At 44.9% G+C, this 18,700-nt stretch overlaps 1 non-coding gene across 1 annotated transcript; it reads left to right on the forward strand.

Annotated features, from left to right (window-relative positions):
• Window positions 1-7,093: 7,093 nt before the first annotated feature.
• LOC129563619 (U6 spliceosomal RNA) lies at window positions 7,094-7,197 on the forward strand. Its single transcript, XR_008687363.1, has one exon. It is a non-coding gene; the product is annotated as a U6 spliceosomal RNA (small nuclear RNA).
• The last annotated feature ends 11,503 nt before the right edge of the window (window positions 7,198-18,700 follow it).

Consider the following 18,700-nt stretch of genomic DNA (forward strand, 5'->3'; position numbering starts at 1 on the left):
GGAAGAGACCCAGATGCTAGGAAAGATTGAAGGCAAAAGAAGTGGGTGGTAGAGGATGAGAGAGTTGGATAGCATCACTGATTCAATGGATGTGAGTTTGAGCAAATTCCGGGAGAGAGTGAAGGACAGGGAAGCTTGGCATGCTGCAATTCATGGGGTACAAAGAGTCAGACACAACTAAGCTACTGAACAATAACAAATGAACAAAGAGAAGGCAATGTGATTCCTAGGTCTGCCACATGAGCTTCTAAGTCAATGGTGCAGGTGAGGGGAAGTTAAAAATTCTGTTTGGGGGGTTTCTCTGGCAGTCCAGAGGTTAAAACTTCACCTTTCAGTGCAGGAGGTGCAATTTTGATCCCTAGTCTGGGAGCTAAGATCCCACATGCCTCATGGCCAAAAAATCAAAAACAAAAAGCAGAAGCAATGTAACAAATTCAATAAAGACTTTACAAATGGTCCACATTAAAAAAAAATTTTTTTAACAAAAAAGAACTCGGTTTAGCACACATGATGTTTGAGGTGCCCAGTAGCTACCCCTGTGGAGATGTCAAGTGGGCCATTGAAGATATAAGGCTATGAGTCTGGACCAGGGGCGGGGGCCAGGGTTGGGAGGTAAGGCTGGAGATAAATTTCATCAGCTGTGGATGGAACTGACAGCCATGGAAGAGGTGGGATCCCGGAGAAACTTAGAAGGGAGGGAAGGGGAGTGAGGACCAGGACCCAGTCTTCCCGTGGAGAGGTCTTTAGGAAGAGGAAGCTGAACCAGCCTGGGAGACTGTAAAAGAGGAGCCAGTGAGTAAAGGTAAATCAGGTAAGTGGGGCATGCTGATGTGAGTAAGCTCAGACAGGCAGGAAAGAGGGAGGGCTTAACTGTGCCACAGGCTGTGATGATTGGCCAGTAAGATAGGGACCAACCTAAAATTCTTAGATTGCTAAGTTGCCGGTCACAGGCCACCTTGGCAAGAGAGCTGAGAGGAGTGATGGGGACTTAGGCCTCACAAAAGTGAGCTGGGAAGGAGATGGAGGTGCAAGGGCAGATCAATACACCCTAGGGATTTTGCTGTAGAAGGGAATAGAGAAACAGGATGATGAACTAGCCCACTGGACCTGCAGGGAGAAGGAGAGCTGGAATGGTCACTGAGGACCTTGCCGAGAGGTTTCAGAGCAGCAGAGGAGACAGACTGGGGACTGCTGTGTCAGGCAGGAGGCTGGCATGTCTTCCCTGAGACTGGAAGGAAAGAGGGAGGAAAGGGTAACCATGTAGATAACCTGAAGGAAATGGAGGGCTTCTGCCAGCATTCTTTCTCTGTGGCATGAACTTTCACCATCACTGTTTTCAGAAGCCTGACTTTAGCAACCAAAGAGAAAGATGTTACCTGAATAGCAGAGCCAAGATGGCAGCAGGTTGAGGAAGGTCGTGAGCTCTAGTTACAGCCCCTCTTTCTAAGGCTGAATCTGTCTAGCTGGGGCTGGTCAGAAAAGCCTGTCTGACCAGGACAGTAAGTGCAAGACAGCACATCTGAAAACAAGTCTACAGCTTCAGGACCCAGAACTTCACTCCTGGATGTTGCATTAATTTAGGAATCCTCCAATCCTGACTGGGGAGCTGGTGATTCAGAGGGGCTAATGGACCCTCAGCAGGAAAAAATTCTTCCTTCCATTTCATTGTTTCCAAAGCCACACCTGTGAAATAATGAGGGTGATCTTTGCACCCAGGAAAAGGATGTACCAATTAAGAAGCCTCAAGCCAATAAAACGGTGATGCTGTGATACTCAAAGTGTGGTCCCTGAACCAGCAGCATCAGTATCAACTGGGATCTTGATAAAAATACAGAATCTCAAACTGGAATACAAATCTCAAAATACGGAATCAGTCTTACTTTAACAAATTTCCCAACTGATTCTGATGTGCTAATCTAACCACTAATGTTGAGAACCACTAACTTAAGCCATGAAGATATTTATTTGGAGAGTTAAATCTAAGGTATATTCAACAGCTTCCCTGATATAATTGAGGACTAACCATTATTGGAGATTGTTTTTTTTTTAATTCTGATGCTTATTGCCTCATGGTTATAAAATGGCTGCCACAGCTCCTAGAATCTTATGCACCAACATGACAACATTCAATGACTGGGAATGGGGTGCAGGGCCAAGGTGATATGAGCTTGTTTTGTGAACTGTCTCCTTTTGTCAATCAGGGGAAAAACTTTCCCAGATTCCTGCAAGAGATGTCCCCTTGGTTCTTATTGGGCAAAAATTTGTCACCCTCTTCTGCTAGGGAGTTTGGGATGTTTTGGCTTTTTCATTGTCCATAGTAGGAAGCAGAAAATAGAGAAGGAGGTTGGAAAGGGCTACTGGGCAACCAGTCATTAGCGTTGCCATAAAAGGGAAACATGAAACATAAATGTACATATGGCAAAGTTAACACATTAAATAATTAAGTAATTAGTTAAGTAATTATTTAATGAGAGAAAACATGGAAGATTAGAGTCTCCCATTAATTTTCTGTCTTTAATTTATCTGATCAATTAATAAATCATTTTTTTCTGTTTAATTGATTTGCTTCATGTTTGTCCAGATCAAAAATGAAAAGGTTTTCTTTAAAATATAAGTACCTTTGAAGACAGAAATTCTCATCTGAATGTAAACTTTGTGTACTATTCCTAGCTCACTGTCACTGCATTCTGTAAAAATAGAAGTGAAGAGACCAAAAATAAGGTAGTCAACCACATTTATTAATGCTCTTCAACATATAAATGTACTGTCCACAGCAGTTGTATATAAAAACTCTTAGAATTTTACATACCCTTTATCACAGAAATTCCACTTCTGGGAATTAGTCCTAAGGAAATAATCAAGGATGCATTTCAAAAACAGTCATTAACAAGCTGCCTATATCTCCACCCGGGTACCCTTCCCAATAAAATCTCTTGCTTTGTCAAAAAAAAAAAAAAAAAACAAGCCGCTTATAAAATCAGGGGACAACCTAAACCTCCAATGACAGGGTGCTGATTGATGATACATCCATACAATGAGATACTAAATAGCTATAAAAAAAACAACAGCGTTGAGTAGTATTGGATGTCATGGGAAAATGTTCCGGAGAAGGCAATGGCAAGCCACTCCAGTACTCTTGACTAGAAAATCCCATGGATGGAGGAGCCTGGTAGGCTGCAGTCCGTGGGGTCGCTAAGGGTCGGACATGACTGAGCGACTTCACTTTCACTTTTCACTTTCACACATTGGAGAAGGAAATGGCAACCCACTCCAGTGTTCTTGCCTGGAGAATCCCAGGGACGGGGGAGCCTGGTGGGCTTCCACCTATGGGGTCACACAGAGTCGGACACGACTGAAGTGACTTAGCAGCAGCAGCAGCAAGTATATAGCATAACCACATTTTAGTTTTTTAAAATATAATTATGCTAAAGAAAAAAAAATACACTACAAGGACACACTACAAAATATTGCCTTTCTGGTTGGCCCGATTATGTGAGGTTTGATTTTTCTTTTGATTCCTCTATAGTAAATATGTTTTACTTTGCTGTGAGAAAAAAAGAGGGTTTATGGTGCTAGATTAAGATCTAGGCTTCCCTTTCTCACCTCTTCTCCCTACCTCCCAACCCCCAGGCTAAGCAAGACATTCCACCCCCACCCCCAACTCAGAAAGCTGTGGAGGCTTCTGGGGATCCCTCCCACTTGGCCAAGTTTCTGTTTTTGTGGAAACTCTTAATGTTTCCATTGTCTGATTTGAGAGTGTTCAAATTATTCATCTTAATTAAGTAGGACTAGGTGTTGTTTTGACAGAGACTCTCACCCAGCAGATTTTCTTTACCACTTGTTTGTTTTAGAAGCCAAGAATGAACAGGGTTGAGAGGGAGGGCAGATGGCCCACCATGCACTATCTACATCTGAAAGGCAGCCTTTCTGCTGCTGGAAGAAAGGACAGGATGGCCCCTGGCTGGTGCTTCCCACACTGCCAGTTACTTAAGAGTCTTGAAACCCCCTGCAAGGACTATTTCTTTGCAGAAGTAGCTTCCTGGGTTCCAAAGTGAGTCAAGTAATACTCCTTATCTAAGTAGTCTGGTGGTGGTTTCATGAGTGGACATTTATCCTCTCAACTCAAAATGTATGTTCCTACTGTGTGCCACTTGATTCTGGGGAGTGATGGAGCCAGTCTAGAGAGGTGACCAACAGCAACCTGTCAGAGGTGTTGACATCTGAGCTGAGACTTGAAGGGCTTCCAACCATGAGCAAATCTGGAGGGACAGGCTTCCAGACGGAGAAAATAACAAGGGCAAGGACTTGTGTGGGAATGAGCTTTGCCATTTCTAGGAGAGAAGGGCATCCTGGGAGGCTTTTCCTGAGATAAATGCCTACAGTGGGGTGATGGGACCAAAAGTTAGACATTTTTATGACTCTTGATATATATATATATATATATATATATATATATATATAATATATCTGGATTGTTTCCAGAATGAATGTAATTAAGATTTTGTGTCCAATTGTTGACAGCAGTTATCCTTGGAGAGTGGGATTCAGAGGTTGACAGGATGAGAAAAGAGACTTAAAAGTTTCCATCTTCTGGGTGATTTGAATTTTGAGCCAAGAGTATGTCATTTTTATAGCTTGAAGCTACCTATTGTTTTAGAACACTGGACATAAGCAGGGTTGTAGATACAGTGTTTTATTATTCTAAATATCATATATGTGTATTTAAGCTCCATTGTATGTATGAAGTATTTCATACTAAAAACCTGATTTTTATAAAATGTGTTAATTTATACACTGCCAGCTACCTCTAAATGTGATAGTTTCACCACTGTTGTACAAATATCAACTATTATTCCTCTTTAACAGTTTTGCCTCTTTGTTTGAGTTCAGGCTCTGGCCTGCTCTGATGTTTGTCGTCACTTCATCTGTAAGTTTCAGTTTTTTGTCCAATGAGAAGAAAGATCTGACTAAATTCTCAATTCCCTAACATGATTGTTCAGGAAGTTAAATGAAATAGTACATGGAAAGGCACTTAGCAAAGTTTTAAATGTAACAGACTAGTGTGGTGGTCCAGTGGTTAAGACTTCATGGTTTCACTGCTGATGGCCTGTGTTCGATCTCTGGTCAGGGAGCCAAGATCCCGGGAACCAAGATCCCACAAGCTGTGCAACTCGGCCAGAAAACAAAACAAAAATGCAATGGATTAGAACAAAGGAATGAGAACTAAAAGAAAGAATTTCCATCTGAAATGAATTCCCTCTTTATCCACATCTCAACAAGCTAGTGACCTCTCAAGACAGATTTTCTAGACTCTCTCATTCACCCTGCTCTGCCTGCTATCTATCAGTTCAGTTCAGTCGCTCAGTCGTGTCCGACTCTCCACGAGCCCATGAACCACAGCACGCCAGGCCTCCCTGTCCATCACCAACTCCCGGAGCTCACTCAAACTCATGTCCATCGAGTCGGTGATGCCATCCAGTCATCTCATTCTCTGTCGTCCCCTTCTCCTCCCACCCCCAATCCCTCCCAGCATCAGAGTCTTTTCCAGTGAGTCAACTCTTTGCATCAGGTGGCCAAAGTATTGGAGTTTCAGCTTTAGCATCAGTCCTTCCAATGAACACCCAGGATTGATCTCCTTTATAATGGACTGGTTGGATCTCCTTGCAGTATAAGGGACTCTCAAGAGTCTTCTCCAGCACCACAGTTCAAAAGCATCAATTCTTCGGCGATCAGCTTTCTTCACAGTCCAACTCTCACATCCATACATGACCACGGGAAAAACCATAGCCTTGACTAGACGGACCTTTGTTGGCAAAGTAACGTCTCTGCTTTTTAATATGCTGTCTAGGTTGGTCATAACTTTCCTTCCAAGGAGTAAGCGTCTTTTAATTTCATGGCTGCAATCAGCATCTGCAGTGATTTTGGAGCCCAAAAAAATAAAGTCTGACACTGTTTCCACTGTTTCCCCATCTATTTCCCATGAAGTGATGGGACCAGATGCCATGATCTTCGTTTTCTGAATGTTGAGCTTCAAGCCAACCTTTTCACTCTCCTCTTTCACTTTCATCAAGAGGCCTTTGAGTTCCTCTTCACTTTCTGCCATAAGGGTGGTGTCATCTGCATTTCTGAGGTTATTGATATTTCTCCCAGCAATCTTGATTCCAGCTTGTGCTTCTTCCAGCCCAGCGTTCCTCATGATGTACTCTGCATATAAGTTAAATAAACAGGATGACAATATACAACCTTGACGTACTCCTTTTCCTATTTGGAACCAGTCTGTTGTTCCATGTACAGTTCTGACTGTTGCTTCCTGACCTGCATACAGGTTTCTCAAGAGGCAGGTCAGGTGGTCTGGTATTCCCATCTCTTTCAGAATTTTCCACAGTTTATTGTGATCCACACAGTCAAAGGCCTTGGCATAGTCAATGAAGCAGAAATAGATGTTTTTCTGGAACTCTCTTGCTTTCTCCATGATCCAGCGGATGTTGGCAATTTGATCTCTGGTTCCTCTGCCTTTTCTATAACCTGCTTGAACATCTGGAAGTTCACAGTTCATGTATTGCTGAAGCCTGGCTTGGAGAATTTTGAGCATGACTTTACTAGCGTGTGAGATGAGTGCAACTGTGTGGTAGTTTGAGCATTCTTTGGCATTGCCTTTCTTTGGGATTGGAATGAAGACTGACCTTTTCCAGTCCTGTGGCCACTGCTGAGTTTTCCAAATTTGCTGGCATATTGAGTGCAGCACTTTCACAGCATCATCTTTCAGGATTTGAAATAGCTCAATTGGAATTCCATCACCTCCACTAGCTTTGTTCGTCGTGATGCTCTCTAAGGCCCACTTGACTTCACATTCCAAGATGTCTGGTTCCAGGTGAGTGATCACGCCATCGTGATTATCTTCGTCGTGAAGATCTTTTTTGTACAGTTCTTCTGTGTATTCTTGCCACCTCTTCTTAATATCTTCTGCTTCTGTTAGGTCCATACCATTTCTGTACTTTATCGAGCCCATCTTTGCATGAAATGTTCTTGATATCTCTAATTTTCTTGAAAAGATCTCTTGTTTTTCCTATTCTGTTGTATTTTGTCTCAAATGTTGCTCTCTTCGGCAGCACGTATAGTAACGCTGGAATAACATAGAGATTATCATGGCTCCTGCACAAGGACTACGCGCAAGTTTGTCGAGCGTTCCATGATTTTTATGGGCTTCAGGAGGGAAGAGGAGCCCTATATGCGAGACAGCGGAAGTGACACATGTAAGGTCGGACCTCAGTGGCCATTGTTGGACTTCTCCTCCCCCTCTTCCATTCCCCGCCGGCGGTAAAAAGTCCTGCCGGACTCTGACTATTGTGCTCTATTCTCTCATTCCCTCCCCCACTGCTGGAATGTCCTTGAGGTGTCGGTTCCTGGTGGAGATCAACCCTCTCCTAACTTCCCCCTCCTAACCTCCTGCCCAGAAACAGCAAGAACTATTCCCCTGCGTCAGCACAACCTTGAGCAGACCGGGCAACCAACCCCATCTTGCCCCCTGGCTAACTGACCTAGGAGAGACCACAACTCCAAATCTTGCCTGAAGTTATATAAGTTGCCTCTTGGCTTTGTTTGGTGTGGACTTCCCCGACCTCGCTCTGTTAGGTCCCGGAATCCCGCCCCGGGGCGCCTAGCCATTAAAGCCTGTCGCTGCTAAGTCACTTCAGTCGTGTCCGACTCTGTGCGACCCCATAGACGGAAGCCCACCAGGCTCCCCCATCCCTCGGATTCTCCAGGCAAGAACACTGGAGTGGGTTGCCATTTCCTTCTCCATTAAAGCCTGTTACGTTGTCTATTTGGCGTCTGGGTTCTTTTATTTAACATCATTGGGCTTTTTCGACCTTACAACACAGATGTAAAGAACAGTCTTTTGGATTCTCTGGGAGAAGACAAGGGTGGGATGATTTGGGAGAATGGCATTGAAACATGTATATTATCATATGTGAAACAGATCGCCAGTCCAGGTTCCATGCATGAGACAGGGTGCTCAGGGCTGGTGCACTGGGATGACCCTGAGGGATGGGATGGGGAGGGAGTGGGAGGGGGGTTCAGGATGGGGAATACATGTACACCCATGGCTGATTCATGTCAATGTATGGCAAAAACCACTACAATATTGCCTCCGATTACAATAAATACATTAAATTTTTTTAAAAAAAAGAGGGAAGAGGAGAGTGGGAGGAATTGGGTGATTGATATTGACATACATACACTGTTGATACTATTTATAAAATAGATAATTAATGAGAACATGCTATATAGCACAGGGCACTCTACTCAATGCTCTGTGGTGACCTAAATGGGAATGGAGTCCCAAAAAGAGGGGACATGTGTAAACATACAGTTATTCACCTTGCTGTACAGCAGGAACTAACACAACATTCTAAAGCAACTATACTCCAATAAAAATTAAAAAGTTAATTCTGTCTCAAATGTTCTTAAACCTGTCTATACAGTATGACACATTAATTGTTTTGCGTGCATTGAAGATGACATCCCCCAGCAGAGGGTCCAGTGAAGGTATGGTGTCCTGAGAGTGGCATTTTAGAGGAGAGGAGAGAATCTGGGTGGAAAGCAGGGGTCTTTCCAGACTGAAGTTAAAGAGAGTAGGATGGGTTGAAAAGAGCTTCAAATGAGGTTTTATATAAATTAAGCTCTAGTCTGGGTTTTTCAATGACTAGCTCTGAGTATGTCCAGTCTCTTTCTGGTTTCAGTTTCTTGAGAGGTGGGGATACAAAATTTTCCCTTTTTGTTTGGTTATGTTGTTTTAAGGATTTGGTGAGCCAATGTACTTTAAGAAGTCTTGAAAACCGGGGAGGCTTTGTACAAATACAAGGACCTATTACTGCCATTTAATCACTGCCTTTGGGCATCCCTTGTGGCTCAGCTGGTAAAGAATCTGCCTGCAATGCGGGAGACCTGGGTTCGATCCCTGAGTTGGGAAGAAGATCCCTGAGTTGGGAGAAGGGAAAGGCTCCCCACACCAGTATTCTGGCCTGGAGAATTCCATGAACTATACAGTCCATGTGGTCACAAAGAGCTGGACACGATTGAGTGACTTTCACTTTCACTTTTGTCCCCAGAAGGTTACGCAAGGATGCTCACACAGGCCTTCTTGCTAACTGAGCCTGGAGGGAAGGAGTCCTCTTACTGGCTCTGTGTCATGGACAGAGTTTGAGCTTTGATTCCAGGCAGAGCTCACTTGATACCTTAGTTCTGCCAGCTACTACCTTGTGCTTCGTTGCTCCGTCATGTCTGACTCTTTGTGACCCTTTTGACTGAAGCCACCAAGCCCTTCTGTTCATAGGATTTCCCAGGCAAGAATACTGGAGTGGGTTGCCATTTCCTCCTCCAGGGGATCTTCCTGACCCAGGGATCAAACCCGCATCTCCTATGTCTCCTGCAGTGCAGGCAAATTCTTCCTCCATTGAGACATCAGGGAAGCCCCACTACTTCCTGCTAGGTACTAAACCTCCCTGTGGTCAGTATTGCGTATGCTCACCAATACCCTGTGCTCCTCCCTTTCCTGGCACATGGAAGACTCAGTGGGCGGGTGGGGACATAGCTAGTTCCGGCAAATGAAATGACAGCAGCAGTTCGCTTCTGGGCTGAAGGAGAAACTCATACACAGTCTTCCAGTCTCTCTCTTCCCCTGCCATGGCAATTGCAGTGGAGGCCTTGAGTTGACGTGGTGGGTCAAAAGATCAAAGTAGTCGGCGTTTTGGAGTAACCACATGTAAGGCTTCTGTGAGAGGCAAATCCACTCTAATTGCATAGAACCACTGAGATTCTTAGGACTGTTTGTTACTACAGCACAACCTCGCCCCTCCTGACAGACACACAACATGAGTCTCCGTTCCCCTCCCCTGTTTCACATGGCTGTGGTGAAGATTTAATAAGAGAACTTGTATCAAGTTGTTAGCTCAGTGTTGGCTTCTGGAAGGGACTCTCTAGATGTTCGATTCTTGCCCAGCCCTAGCAAGAGGGTTATTCTTGGCAAAATCACACAAGGCTACCTGACTAGACCTTCCCTTGGAGCATAGCAGTGATGTCAGTAGTTTCTTATGGAAGCACCGTTCCGTTCCGTTCCGTCGCTCAGTCGTGTCCGACTCTTTGCGACCCCATGGACTGTAGCCTACCTGGCTTCTCCGTCCATGGGATTCTCCAGGCAAGAATACTAGAGTGGGTTACCATCTCCTTCTCCAGGGGATCTTCCCGACCCAGGGATCGAACCCAGGTCTCCCGCATATGGAAGAACACAATCCTTATTAAGCAGCAGGTATTATGTATTATTAGAGAAGGCAATGGCACCCCACTCCAGTACTCTTTTTTTTTTTTTTGAACAGAGGAAAATGTATGCGTCGAACCTGGACTGGTCACTTATGATAATATACATGCTACAATTCCATTCTCTCCAATCATTCCACCTTCACCCTCTCCCACAGAGTCCCAAAGACTGTTCTAAATGCCTATGTCTCTTTTGCAGTCTCTTATACAGGGTTCAGGTTACCATTTTTCTAAATTCCATATATATGCATTAATATACGGTATTGATGTTCTTCTTTCTGGCTTACTTCACTCTGTATAATTGGCTCCAATTTCATCCACCTCATTAAAACTGATTCAAATGCATTCTTTTTGATGGCTGAGAAATACTCCATTGTGTATATGTACCAAAGCTTTCTTATCCATTCATCTGCAGATGGACATCTAGGTTGCTTCCATGTCCTGGCTATTATAAACAGTGCTGCAATGAACATTGGAGTACATGTGTCTCTTTCAATTCTGGTTTCCTCGGTGTGTATGCCCAGGAGTGCGATCGCTGGATCACATGGCAGTTCTATTTCCAGTTTTCTGAGGAATCTCCACACTGTTCTCCATAGTGGCTGTACTAGTTTGCATTCCCACCAACAGTGTAAGAGGGTTCCCTTCTCTCCACACCCTCTCCAGCACTTATTGCATGTAGACTTTTGGATAGCAGCCATTCTGACTGGTGTGAAATGGTATCTCATTGTGGTTTTGATTTGCATTTCTCTGATGATGAGGGATGTTGAGCATTTTTTCATGTGTTTATTAGCCATCTCCACTCCAGTACTCTTGCCTGGAAAATCCCATGGACGGAGGAGCCTGGTAGGCTGCAGTCCATGGGGTTGCTAAGAGTTGGATGCAACTGAGCGAATTCACTTTCACTTTTCACTTTCATGCACTGGAGAAGGAAATGGCAACCCACTCCAGTGTTCTTGCCTGGAGGATCCCAGGGACGGGAGCCTGGTGGGCTGCCGTCTATGGGGTCGCATAGAGTTGGACACGACTGAAGCGACTTAGCAGCAGCAGCAGCAGTATTATGTATTATGAGTTCTATCTCTCCACACTTCCCAGTTCTTCCCACGGAAATCCTACGGCAGTAACGTGCGTTTGTTGAGAGATACAGCACTGACAGCCCCTGGCATCCACCTTACAGCAAGTTGTGGCAACTCCACTCTCCCTGAACCATTGCCACCAGCAGCCTCCATCCACAACAGGGAGAAGGGGAGAGATGGGGGTTTGGGTGGGGGAGCTGGGAAGAAACGACCCTTGCCTCTCAGTGCCAAGCGGCACGAAAGAAACCTTTGTGAATGTCAACATGCAGTAGCACCTCTGAACCTCGCTTGGTCTGTGCTTTGACTCTAACAACAGCAAAATAAGAAAACAAATTCAAAACAAAATTCTGAGCTATGGGTGCCCCTTTTTTTTTGAGTGAAGTTTAATGAAATGATGGTGGTTCTAGAAGCAAACCGTGAATCTGAATGCTGAAGAAGGAGAAACAAAACGCCTGTGGAGAATCACCTTTCCCTTCTCAGTGTCGGCTGGGTCTGTTTGGGGGTGGTTCTCTGTGGGGGTTTCTGCAACCAGGCTGATACTTTTAGCTCCATCAGGAAAGCAGTTTCTTGAATCCCACAGTGAGGGAGAGGAGCCTTTAGAAAGTTATATCCGGGCTCTGGTATTTTCCAGAGCCAATGACTCAGGATTGCTCACCTGGACACCTTCCCCAGTAGTTATTTCCCCTACACACGTACTGTGTTTCACACACACACACACACACACACACTCGTACACACTTATCCAGTTATGAAGAAGAGGATGGGAGCAAGTAACTTGGAAAAGTTTTTAGCCTAACCTTGGAAAACACAAAAGATATGCAAGTCCATTTTCCAAATCTAGGCCTGGTTGTGGAGGGCCCTGGTCCTCCCCAGCCCCTCTCCTTGCCCACAGGAGCTGTGCAAGAAAGTTGAGGAAAATGGACTCCGCTTCACCACTTCATCTTATGAGAAACGAATGACTCCTTCTTCGGAAATGGCGGGTGCCTCCAGAAACCCATCCGTGTTCCTTCTTTGTTCCAAAGCAAACACTTGCCTTGGCTTCTGTTCTTGCACTCAGACAAGATATACAGGAGTGGAGCTCCTGAGCCAAAGGCCTGGGACTTGAATGGAAATCAACACAGTTTCCAGGAGCTGTGACCACAGAGAGGTGGGGCAGGTTTTCTAATAAACGTTCCAAGACTTACACATTCACGTCAGCCTGGTCCCCTTCAAAACAGTGAAAATGTTGGGATTTACTTCAAGGGTGATAATGATTAACAAGGTATCAATGTGTATGGGGCACTTGCCGAATGTCAGACTCTGTGCTAAGATCTGTGTATTTCCCAGTTGACCCTCCCCATTCCATTAATAGACGAGAAAACTGTGATCCAGGGAGGTCAAGTCGGGTCAGTACTGGGTGATGATGCTGGAGTCCAACCCAGGCCCAGAGCTCTCCGGTCCAGGCTTAGAACTACTTTCAGAACCAGGAGTGAATGCGATGGCATGAGGATTCACCTTCATTTAGTTTCAATCAGCAGAATCTGGAGCATTCACATTCCTTTCTTATTTCACTGAAATCTCAGCCAGGTGAGGCAAGTGGGTGAGCCTCCCAGTCCTCTTAGGGCAGGGAGCCCCGGACACTCGGAGGTTAAGGAACTTGTGGGAAGTGACTCTGTGATTGCTCTTGGGGATGGGTTTGATTTTTGGAAACAAAAGCTATTTGGAGTAAAATCTGCTAAGATAGGTAAATTATCTATCTCTGCAAAATCAGAAATGTTCAATATAAATTTACACACGGTGGATCATTTTATGTGATCATAGACTGATCATTATGAAGCCAATTCCAGAAAAGGCATTTCAGGAATGGTCAGAAATTTCTTCTGAGTCTCATCCTAAATCTGCCTCCTTGTAATTTGCTCCTGTGACTCCAATTTGAATTCTGGATCCACATAAATCGGTCTCATCACTACCTGTCTCCATGCCACTCCATCCTAGAAACTTGGCTATCTGATTGCCAAACCAGTGGATTAGAAACTGGGAAAGAGAAAAGATGGGCGTGCACATTAAAATCACCTGGAATGTTTCTAACTTACCGGTTCATGGGTTCTACCCCCAGAGAGTCTAATTTTGTCCATCTGGCTCAGGGTCCAGGGGTGGTTGTCTTTTTGAAGTTCATCAAGTGATTTTAGCCAAAGATAAGAACGGTTGTCTTCAGAAGAGAGGATAAATTAGACCCAGAGAGGCTGGGTAACTAGCCCAGGGTGGCACAGGAACCATACTCTAGAGCTGAGCGTTAAGCCCTTGCCCACCTGCCTCTTGCTTCCTCTGGTCATGCTCATCCGACCTCACCCAGATGGCTTTCCTGAGTGTGGGGTCCCAGTAGGGACAGCAGGGGAATGACAGTCCTTGCCTTCTGCCCAGTTCTCAAAGCGTTGCTCATCACCCTCAGTAAATTTGTTTTTGTTTTTTTTGGCTGCACTGGGTCTTTGCTGCAGCATGCCGGGGCTTTTCTCCAGTTGAAGTGTGTGTGAGCTTTTCTAGTTGTGCTGCACAGGCTTACTTGCCCCGGGCCATGTGGGGTCCTAGTTCCTGATCAGGGATTCAACCTGTGTCCCCCCTGCAGCCCCCTGCACTGAAGGCAGATTCTTAACCACTGGACCACCAGGGAAGTCTCCACCCACAATAATGTATGATTTCTTGTGACAAAAGGAATGCTGGCAAGCCAGGCACAGGTGATGCCTGGGGACTCCTGGGTATTGACTCTGCTCAGCTCCACATGAGGATGTGGCCTTGGGGTTGTGGAGTCTGGTGCAGAACCAGGAGTGGCCCGTCCATGTTTGTGAACATTTCTCTCAACTTGCACTTACATTGTCAGAAGTACATGCTTCTGGAACCATGACCCCAGTCCTACTATAATGGAGTGAGAAATCCAACCTTCTAGGAGATCCTGCCTGCCAGGGATTGAGGCAGGTGCCTGTGCACCTCCTCCAGAATTTTGAGGAAGCTTGTGGAGCGAGGCTGGCTAGCTTCTGATAAGGACTTTGTATCCTCATCTAACTTAATTTAATATAACCTTATAATCCAACCTCACAGGGACTCTGTATGTATGATGATGATGTTTTATGGAGAACAGTATGGAGGTTCCTTAAAATAACTAAAAATAGAGCTATCATATGACTCTGAAATTCCACTCCTGGGCATATAGCCAGAGAAAAATAAGGCCTGAAAAGATTCATGCACCCCAGTATTCATTGCAATACCATTTACAATAGCCAAGATATGGAAACAACCTAAATGTCCATCGACAGATGAATGGGTAAAGGTGTGGTGTACACATCACACCACACTTTCTTCACCCATTCATGCACACACACACACACACGAATATTACTCAGCCATTAAAAAGAAAGTGATAAGGCCATTTGCAGCAACATGGATGGACCTAGAGAGTGAAGTCAGTCAGACAGAGGAGAAAGATCATATGACATCCCTTATATATGGAATCTAAAAAGAAAAGATATAAATGAACTTGTAAAACAGAAAGAGACTCACAGACTTGCAAATGAACTCATGGTTGCTGGGGGGCGGTGGTGGTGGGGAAGGGATAGTTAAGGACTTTGGGAATGTCATATACTCACTATATTTGGTACATGCTATATTTAAAAGGATAACCAACAAAAACCTATTGTATAGCACATGGAACTCTGCTCAATGTTATGAGACAGCCTGAATGGGAGGGGGGTTTGGGGGGGAATAGACACATGTATATGTATGACTGAGTTCCTTCACTGTTCACCTGAAACTATCACTACATTGTTAATGGGCTATGCTGCTGCTAAGTCACTTCAGTCGTGTCCGACTCTGTGTGACCCCATAGACGGAAGCCCACCAGGCTCCCCCGTCCCTGGGATTCTCCAGGCAAGAACACTGGACTGGGTTGCCATTTCCTTCTCCAATGTGTGAAAATGAAAAGTGAAAGTGAAGTCGCTCAGTCGTGTCCGACCCTTAGCGACCCCACGGACTGCAGCCTACCAGGCTCCTCCATCCATGGGATTTTCTAGGCAAGAGTACTGGAGTGGCTTGCCATTGCCTCCTCCAGTTAATGGGCTATACCCCAATACAAAATGTTTTTGGTGTTAAAAAGAAAAATTATGTATATATATATATAATACCTTATAGAACTGTGTGTGCATGATGCTGATGTTTTACATAATGCTAAAGGTCCTGTGTATGTATGATGCTGATGTTTTATATTACCTTATAGGGACTGTGTATGTATGATACTGATGCTTTGTATAACCTATAGCTGGGGATATGAGCGTAGGTTGCCCTCCTGGTTGGCCCTGGCACCGAGACTGATAGAACAAGCAGTGCTCAAGGAACCAAGGCAGGGTTTTCCTCCACTGGGACTCCCTGGGGAAGAGTCCACCAACTTGCCAAGGCCTGACCCCAGTCCCCCCCCCACCCAGGAGCCCTATATCCCAGCTTCTCTAGTTGTCTCTTTTTCTGTTTTTAAATATTTATTTGGTTGCGCTGGGTCTTAGTTGCAGCATGTGGGATCTTTAGTTGCAGCATGCAAAATCTTAGTTGCGCCATATGAGATCTAGTTCTTTGATCAGGGATTGAAACCCAGCCCCTTGCACTGGAAGCACAGAGTATTAGCCATGAGATCACCAGAAAAGTCTCAAGTTGTCTCCCAGATGCTGTGGTCCCAGCTCTGTTACCCTTCTGCCACTGATAGAAACACTTCCCTGGTTGCTAGTCCCCTTCCCTTTCCCTTCCATGACTGTCTCCACCCACTTCCCTCAGTTCCAGGACACACTTTACCTAGGAAACAACAGAGAATTTCAGGTCAAGAACAAGGCACAGTTGTAGTGATCAACTCAGTTGGGTACCATCTATGCACCTGAATACAAATATATTGATTCACAGATGCAAGTTCATTTGGTTCAACCTCAGCATAACCTTGTATGATGGTTAATTTTATGGATCGACTTGAGTGGGCCACAAGTGCCCAGACATTTTGTGAAGAATTATTCTGGAGATGTCTGTGAAAGTGTTTTTCAGATGAGATTAACATTTAAATGAGTTGACAAAGTGAAGCAGGTTGCCCTCTTTAATGTGAGCAGGCCTCATCTAGTCAGTTGAAGGCCAAATAGAGTAGAAAAACCTGACATCCTTTGAGTCTTCCTGCCTGACGGCCTTCAAACAGCAATGTTGGCATTTTTTTTCGTGCCCTTGGACTCACACCAAAGCATCGGCCCTTCCTGGATCTTGAGCTGCTGGCCTTCAGATTAGAACTACACCATCATCTCTCCAGCTTGCCAGCTCACTCTGCAGATCTTGGTCTTGCTCACCTCTGTAATCACATGAACCAATTCCTTGTAACAAGTCTCTTTCTCTCTATATATACATCCCACCAGTTCTGTTTCCCTGGAGAACCCTGACTCATCACCACCTTGCCTCCGAGATATTGCCAATATCCCCATTTTGTAGATGGAGAACATGTGTCAGAGTCAGGGCCACCACCAGCCCTCTCTGAACCTTGATCATACTAGCTCTGCTCACCTCCCTTCTCCCTTTCTCCCCATGTCACGCTCCCTTCTGGCTCATTCTAGTTCTGCTCACTTATTTTTCTCCCTTTTCCCTTCTGCAGCTCACCTTGTCCGGGTGGCAGCTCTGTCTCTAACCCCGTCCCCATCTGGGCCAGCAGGTACCTCGATCTAGGAGCTGTGATTCTTTTGCTGGTTCTTTCACAGGGAGTTGAGCAAATCAATATTTACGGGGGAGTTAAACACACATGCTGGCCTTCCCTGATTCTGCAGTCACTTCTTTTTTTAAACACTTGAAAATATCTCAGAACCCACATTATTCCATTTGGTTGTCAAGCCACACCATGGTTTTGTAGAGAAGGCTGTATTTCCTGGAGACTCTAATCTTCATTTCTTTTCCTACCACTTTGCACTTTCCTTTCTCACTTCAGATAATCTTCTCCTGCAGGTTTATTTTCAAGATAATTCAGGGAAAGGTGTTTGGCTCACACATTTTGACCCGCTGTAGTTTCCAAAATATTTTGGAGAGATCTAGGGGGTAGGTTAACTTCTTCTTGGCCCTAGTCTGGGTAGTTTTGATGTGACAGTGAATGTATTCTGACTTGAAGATGGTAGAAAGGAAGGAAGAATAAAAGAAATGAAAGAAAATAAAGATATTAATAGCAGCACCCAACAGCTAAGTTTATATGAATAATTCTCTAAGGATAGCTTATACTTTACCTTGGGCCCCTGATAGCTCAGTTGGTAAAGAATCCACTTGCAATGCAGGAGGCCCCAGTTTGATTCCTGGGTTGGAAAGATCCCCTGGAGAAGGGATGGGCTACCTACTCTAGTATTCTTGGGCTTCCCTTGTGGCTCAGCTGGTAAAGAATCTACCTGCAATGCAGGAGACTTGGGATTGATCCCTGGGTTGGGAAGATCCTCTAGAGAAGGTAAAGGCTACCCACTCCAGTATTCTGGCCTGGAGATTTCCATGGACTGTATGGTCCATGGGGTCTCAAAGAGTCAGAGATGTCTGAATGACTTTCACTTTCAGCCAGGAGCAGGGGGAACCAACAGCCACAGTGAGGAATATACTAGCTTCAAGATTTCGTTTACCCTAGGTTCTTTTTCCATCCTTCATTTGCCTCCCACCTGCCCACCCCTGAACAGCTTGTGGGATCTTAGTTCCCCAACCAGGGATTGAACCTGTGCTCCCTGCAGAGGAAGTATGGAATCTTAACCACTGGACTATCTTTAGTTTGAAAATGCTTCAACACATTCACTATTAATAATTCTTCTTTCTTCTGAGCATCTAGAGAAACAGGTCAATAAGAGATTTATGTGGGATGATGAGGCAAATGGGAGCCAGGAAGATCTTTGAGTCCTGGATAGTGTCCTTTATGAGGCTTCTCCTCCAGACTGGAACCTCGGAACATGGTATTAAGCTCGAGCCAAATAGAGTGAGAGGGAATGTGGAGAAGGGCTTCCCAGAAGACAGAAAGTAGAAGAGAGACTTGAAGAAAAGGCTGGTGGGAAGGTGCCAGGAGGGCCATGAGGTCATGGTTTCAGAGTTCTCCAGCCCTCTGGCTAAAGAACTGTTTCACTGTGAATTATTATCCCTATTTGTTTGTGTCTTTAATAATAGCCATAACAATGGATGCCACAAAGGTCAACCCTGGGGCTCCTGTTGGGCTAACGCATTTAGTAAGGGTTGGAGGCGGAAATAAGTTGATGAAATTGTTGTTGATCCAAACACAGTTTGCTGGCCAAGGCGGTGGAGGACTGTGAGAAACTCCAGAT

This window comes from Moschus berezovskii, chromosome 9 (assembly GCF_049115385.1).
Source record: "Moschus berezovskii isolate FMDL1 chromosome 9, NW_MosBer_1.0, whole genome shotgun sequence".
In the NCBI taxonomy this organism is placed as follows: domain Eukaryota; kingdom Metazoa; phylum Chordata; class Mammalia; order Artiodactyla; family Moschidae; genus Moschus; species Moschus berezovskii.